Here is a 6,298-nt window from a genome sequence, read left to right as displayed (position 1 = left end):
AAAAGACCAGCATTTGCATGAAATATTGGGCATAGTTTCCTGAAACCATGTGGCTAAAGGTGGTAACTGAAACATTCCGGTCTGATTTAAAATATAGTCAGGAGAACAGTTTTTATAAATACCATCTTTTTAATGAAAAAACCAGCATGGACTCAGTGACATGGTTATCACACACAAGAAAAAAAGAAAGTTAGAAAACCTGCTGTTGCTTTTAAACTAAAATTGTGTCAATTAAACTGTACACACAAACATCTAATAAATACACTAAGAGAAATATTTTAGTTAAAGGAGCAGTGAATTGGAATTTATATTTACTTCACGGGCATGTGCAAGGGCACATGCTTGCGTGTGTTTGTTTTTTGACATACAAGCCATAAGCATTTTTTGCTACTGTGGTTTTTGCATAGGGAATTAAAATGTCAGAAGGCTCTCTAAAGTTTCTGGTGGAAAAAAGAGAAGAGAAATACATTGCATCTGGAAAATGGCTAACCCCTTTGATTTACTTCTCCTCCCTTTCCCCTGTCACATTCCAAGCTTTTTCAGATGAGTGAAATGTTAACCTCCTTGAAAGACTCTTAAGTTCATAAAGGCAAAGAAAATTAATTGAAATGAAGATGACTTCCATGGCTTGGATCAGAGCGAGATCTGCTCTTTGTACTCTCTTGGAATCTTCCTGTGGTTCCTCCAGCCTTGAGGGATATGGTTGGAAGCCCTAAAGGCTAGAGGACAAGAAGAAATGAATTTTAAAAATTAAATTTCAGAAGAAGTACTTAAATCCAGTAAGTGTCTCTTCCTAGTGGGGAAATATTTACAACAGTTAGACATCTTTTGTAATAAAATTTTAAATCAAGCAGATGATGGAGATGAGTGATGTCCTAAACAAACATCCCTTGACTTCATAATAACTCTGCTCTTTATTACTTTTGTGTTCTCTCTTTTTCAGTTTTCTTCCCAAGACAAACTTGTTCAACTTTGGCCCTGAGAATTATGCTTACATGCAGGAGCTTTGGTTAAAGGATTGTTTAGGCAGCTGTTAAATATCTTTCATGTTTTAAAAGAGAATGACTTCTTTTAATATATTAGTATATATGGTTAATAGGAATTTGTGAACTAAAACTTAGAACTACGATGTGAGATTTTCTTTCTAGAAATTTCCCAAATTAGTAGTGTTCATGTTCATTTTCTTCTGCTTTAAAATTTAAATTTTAGCGTCCCTTGGCTAATGCCTTATATTTTAAAAAGGAGAGACAAAGCTCATAGAGTCAAGTTTGAATTTCACTTCATTCCTTAGTTTTTCTACTCTCAAGTTTTCTTCCTCATTCTATTTAATAGTTAGAACTTCTGTAGCTTAAATTTTTTTCAACCTAAATAACATCTTTTTAATTGAGGTTATATATCTGCAATGCTCTGTATAAATATAATTTAATCAGCACATTTTTTTTTTAACAGTGTATGAAGTACTATTTGGGATGATAATATAAATAAGGGAACCATGGTTTTTATCCTTAGTGTGAGTCCACAATTTTCCTGGACAGACACCTGCATAAAGTTTGCACATTCATCCATGCCCCACATTTTATGATGGCAGTAAGAATTGCGAGAAATTTTTTGTGTTAACATTCCGGTGTTTCTTTTTTATTGGCTGAAAATTGTATTATGTATTTAAGTTGCTAAAATATAACGAAATGAACTTTTGATTTAATAGGATAAGAATAAGATAAAACTAAAGAGTGCATGAAATGCACTTCCTGAGTTTTCTCTTGCTCTTTCTGAACTTAGGTTTAAAAAAGTTTCATATACAGTCATGCGTTGTTTAACAATGAGGATATATTCTGAGAAATGCGTCTTTAGGTGATGGCGTTGTTGTGCGAACATCATAGAGTGAACTTACACAAACCTACATGGTATAGCCTACTACACACCTAGGCTATATGCTACTAATCTTATGGGACCACTGTCAAATATGGGGTCCATCGTTGACCTAAATGTCTCTGTGCGGCACATGAGTGTACTACAATTTATATCACTCACAAAGCTGTTGAATTTATATACTTAAGGAAGAAAAACTAAGGAGTATTTCACTACTTTTATTTGGGCTAATGATTGACACTGTTGATTATCGGGAGTTTCCGTCCATTAAGTAGCTGATCCACTGGATGTTCGTTCCCATGAAGTCTCATCCCCTATTTGCCCCTTCTACACATTTTTCTTGCACAGATGGTTTAAGAGATGATTCTTGTACTCTTTTTCCTGAGCAATTTGGTTAAGGTTTGGACCTCACAGTAAGAGAGAAATTTAATAGAGAATTAAGTAAGGTTTGCAGTTTCCTTCATAAACATAAAATGAAATTTCAGAAAACAGTTTGTGGATTTTTGATGATATATCATTTACATCTTATGAATATTGAGTAGTGGTTATTTTCTTCTCATATAAGTTCTTATGAAAGTAGAAAAAGAAAGCCACTGTAATCTTTGCCCTCAGTCCTGACAACATGTCTCAACAGAATAGAGAGGAGTTACTTAACCTGTATAACCTTGAGGAAACTCATGAAATTGTGTGTGTAAGTTATGGGAGTGTATTATTTTCATCGTTTCAATGGGCTGTGGTTTTTTTACCTCCCGGGAAGGGGAAAGGGGCAGACTAATGCACTTAGTACAGTTCTTACAAAGATGATACGTTATTGTTTCCTTTTAGTTACTTTATACTTTCTCCTCTCAAATACTGGCTACTTATTTAATTTCCAAAGTACAATTCATACATCAGCTTCCTGTGTTTTATATAATGCTATTTTACATATAATGCTGTAATTTTAGTTTATCAGCAATTAAACAATGCCTTGGCTAAATCAGAAGTGAAAAGATCAATTTGCATAAGCAAATTTTGCATAAGCTGTTTGAAAAATTTAAATAATTTTCTAAACTTACCATTGACCCTGACTTTTGTCTTTTAACATTTAATTCAAATAGTATTGTAAATGATGAGTGATTATGTTAGATATTATTTTTTATTAAAAATAGTTACCACTTATGCTGCCAAATATTTTAGGAGAAATGTGGAAATAATCTTATTTTTCAAATTCTAGTTGGGCTGACCTCTGTTTTCTTTGATTAGAATATAAAGATGTATGTTTATTATTTAAAACACAATTGCTAACTTTAAGCCATCTCTACTTTAAGAAATTAGGCATATAAAATTCCAACAGACATTATTTCCTTATAGCTGTTCATATTTTGCATTGAAGAAAGTATGGCTTTTTGTAAGGGAATCAATTTAATAAAATGATACATTAAATAGTACTTTTGTTCTTAGCCTCTAAGTCTCATTATATATGTTTTATACAAGCCAGGCAGTAATGTCACTGATGAGCCAAATGAAAACAAAATCAGAAATGAAATGCCTGGCAGTAGAGACAGCATTTACGGCATGAGACCTCAAAAACAGAGTGTGCAATATTGGTTTTACAGGGTATAGTAAATGCTAAAATAGGATTTGTTTTGTTTTGTTTTAATAACTTTCCTTTTTAAATAAACCTATTGCCATCGTTTATCCTGGAAATATATTTCAAAAATGGTGAGCAAGGCTTTAAGATAGGAGCTAGCCAGTTCTTCAGTTTTATGGGATAAAATAGTAGAAAGTTGGGAGAAGCTTTTTCTTTTCTTCTTAGCCTTAGAATTCATATTACTGTGCATTTTTTAAGTCCTACAGGCAAATAAATGACTTCACTTGAGTAGTTCATCATGACACTATTTTATAGCATGTCTAACTTTAGAATAAGAGACATTATAACATACTGAAGTTTTTCATGCATCTTCATGTAAAGTATACTTGTAATATTTCCTCTTACCTATTTACTTTGACTTACACTTTAAAGATTTGAGAGAATAATCCAGAACAATTGCCAGCATTATCAAAACATGATATGTTTTCTGCAGAAGGCAAAAGGAGCCCCCTGCAGGCTACCGATGAGGTCCAGTTGGTGGATGTGAAAAGACTGAAATGCTCAAAATCTCCCCATGTCGCTAGAGCAGGGTTCATAACTCAGTGGGGAGTGGGTGGGGAAAGGTAGATCTTTGGATGGCATTCAGAGGCCCCATAAACTGAGATGGAAAAGTAATTAGATCTTTATTTTCACTAACCCCTAGAATGAAGCAGCATTTTCTTTTATTTATGAATAGGGACAACAAATTCAAGAATATTAGCAGTACTTGTGATTTTGCCACCAATAGAAAGAACAGGTATTTGCATATTAACTTATTAGAGTTATTATAGATATCTTGAAATAATTGTAATTCAAGTTGATCACTTGATTAGCACGGTTTTCAAACTACTTCGAAATTCAGGTAGTTTTTAGTTTCGTTACTGGATCTTGTTATTTCATCTGTCAATAAAGATGCAGAGGTATTACTGCATCCCATCATCAGTTTTATAAATATCTGCACATTTCGATGTAATTGGTTTCCCTCTCAAGCCTATGCATTTTATGTATTTAAAAACATTATCTAAGAAGGTATTCCCAAGATCACTAAACTGCCAGACAGGTCCATGGCACAAAAGGGATTAAGAAACCCTTTTTAAGCACCAGGGTCATTTCTCCAGATTAATTTTTTTCATCCTGGAGGATGGTCAAAGGTTATGGAAGGAGTAAAATAGGGTACATGATAATTTATCGGATTCTCTCTTACTGGCAGAATGTAGGACTGAAAGAGAATGGGACTTTTTAAGGCAGGCAGCTGCAGGGCATTCATTGTTGAATGAATGAATGAGGCATTTTAATGAGGATCACTGAGGAGCCAGGGTGCAGTATATGGGGACTAGGCATCTGGGAAGAGGGCAAATGGTTTGGGCAGCATCATGGAAGGAATATGGCCTTAGGAATCATAGTTCTACCAATTTTTAGCTTTAAAGCTTTAGGTGGGTCATTCAATTCCTCTGAGCTTTAGTTTTTTTCATCAGTAATTGAAAAAGTTGCATAAAGCTTTAAATTAACAAGGCACTTTCGCATTTATTTTCTCCTTTGACTTCCACAATTTTGTGACAATGGGTATTATCGTCTCCATTTCAAAGATGAAGAAACTTACTGTCAAAGAGTATAAAGAATTTCTGTGTCCAAAGCCTCTCCTGCCTTCTTATCCTAAAGGCTTTCCTTAAAGCCACGAAGAAAAAATGATTGAAAAATGTATTTGAAAATACTTTGTCGTAGTCTGTGAAGTACTTAAATGAAACACTTTTTTCAGACTCTAATTTGTCCTCCTATTGGGTCAATGTTAGATATTTTTCTTTACTTTTAATCTTTAAATTCAGTTTTATTTAAATTGTCAAACATGTATTGAGAGGCTCCTTTGTGCCAAGACCTAAGAGAAGCTGACATGCTGGTTGGGGAGATGAAAGAGTACAATAAATAATTGTAATATGACATGGAAGTGGCTCAAACAAAATACTATTGGAAAACAGGCAAGAGAGCAATTAATTCAACCCCTTATAAGTCATGGAAAGCTGAAGAGACATGGTGACATTTGAGCTAGATGTTGAGTAGGATCTTATAAGAATATAATATTTTATCTCTTTTTCCAGAAAGAGAACCAAACTATGTTTTGAAAAGCTAGGTCTCTGCTAGTTAAAATATTTGCAGTCCTTTCTTTCTTTACATCATACCACAACTTTTCTCTAATTTTAAACTTTTTTTTCTTATTTTATTATTTTATTAGCTGGACCAAAGTTCTCAGGTTCAGCAGAGAAATAATTTAATCAATGATGTTTTGTCAAGTTTTCTACTCTCAAATAACTTAATGAATATGTGCTGAGCTCATAATATTACAATGTGCTATGCTAGTCATGGAGGTTAGGAATAAATGCAAGCCATGGCCTTTTTCTTTGAGGAATATTCAGTTAAGTTGGATGGATGACATTTGCTAAAACTTGCCTACTAAGAAAAGATAGCATATATATTTTAATAAGATCTCTATATAAATGTTTAACAGAAAAAATGAAAAAATTGTAAGTGCAGCTTAAAAATCCACATCTGCAGAAAGTTGATAGAAAAGTTCAATAGGAAGAAGGTTTCACCCTGGTATACCCCTTGATCTCTGACCAAGAAAAAGACAGAAGATTCTGAGGTCATTGCAGGAAAAATACTCCCTACTCATGAAAGGGAAAAGAAAAAGAAGCTGCAGCTGGGTGTTGCTTTTGTGTCTTTAATTTAACTCTTTGTCTGCCTCAGTGTGGCCAATGTTTGTCTCACTTTGTACAAAACTCTTATCTAAATTTTATAAACAGAGGTTTAATGGAGGAATTGCTCTCT

This window comes from Equus asinus, chromosome 4 (assembly GCF_041296235.1).
Source record: "Equus asinus isolate D_3611 breed Donkey chromosome 4, EquAss-T2T_v2, whole genome shotgun sequence".
NCBI classification, from domain to species: domain Eukaryota; kingdom Metazoa; phylum Chordata; class Mammalia; order Perissodactyla; family Equidae; genus Equus; species Equus asinus.
This window is presented reverse-complemented; position numbering follows the sequence as displayed.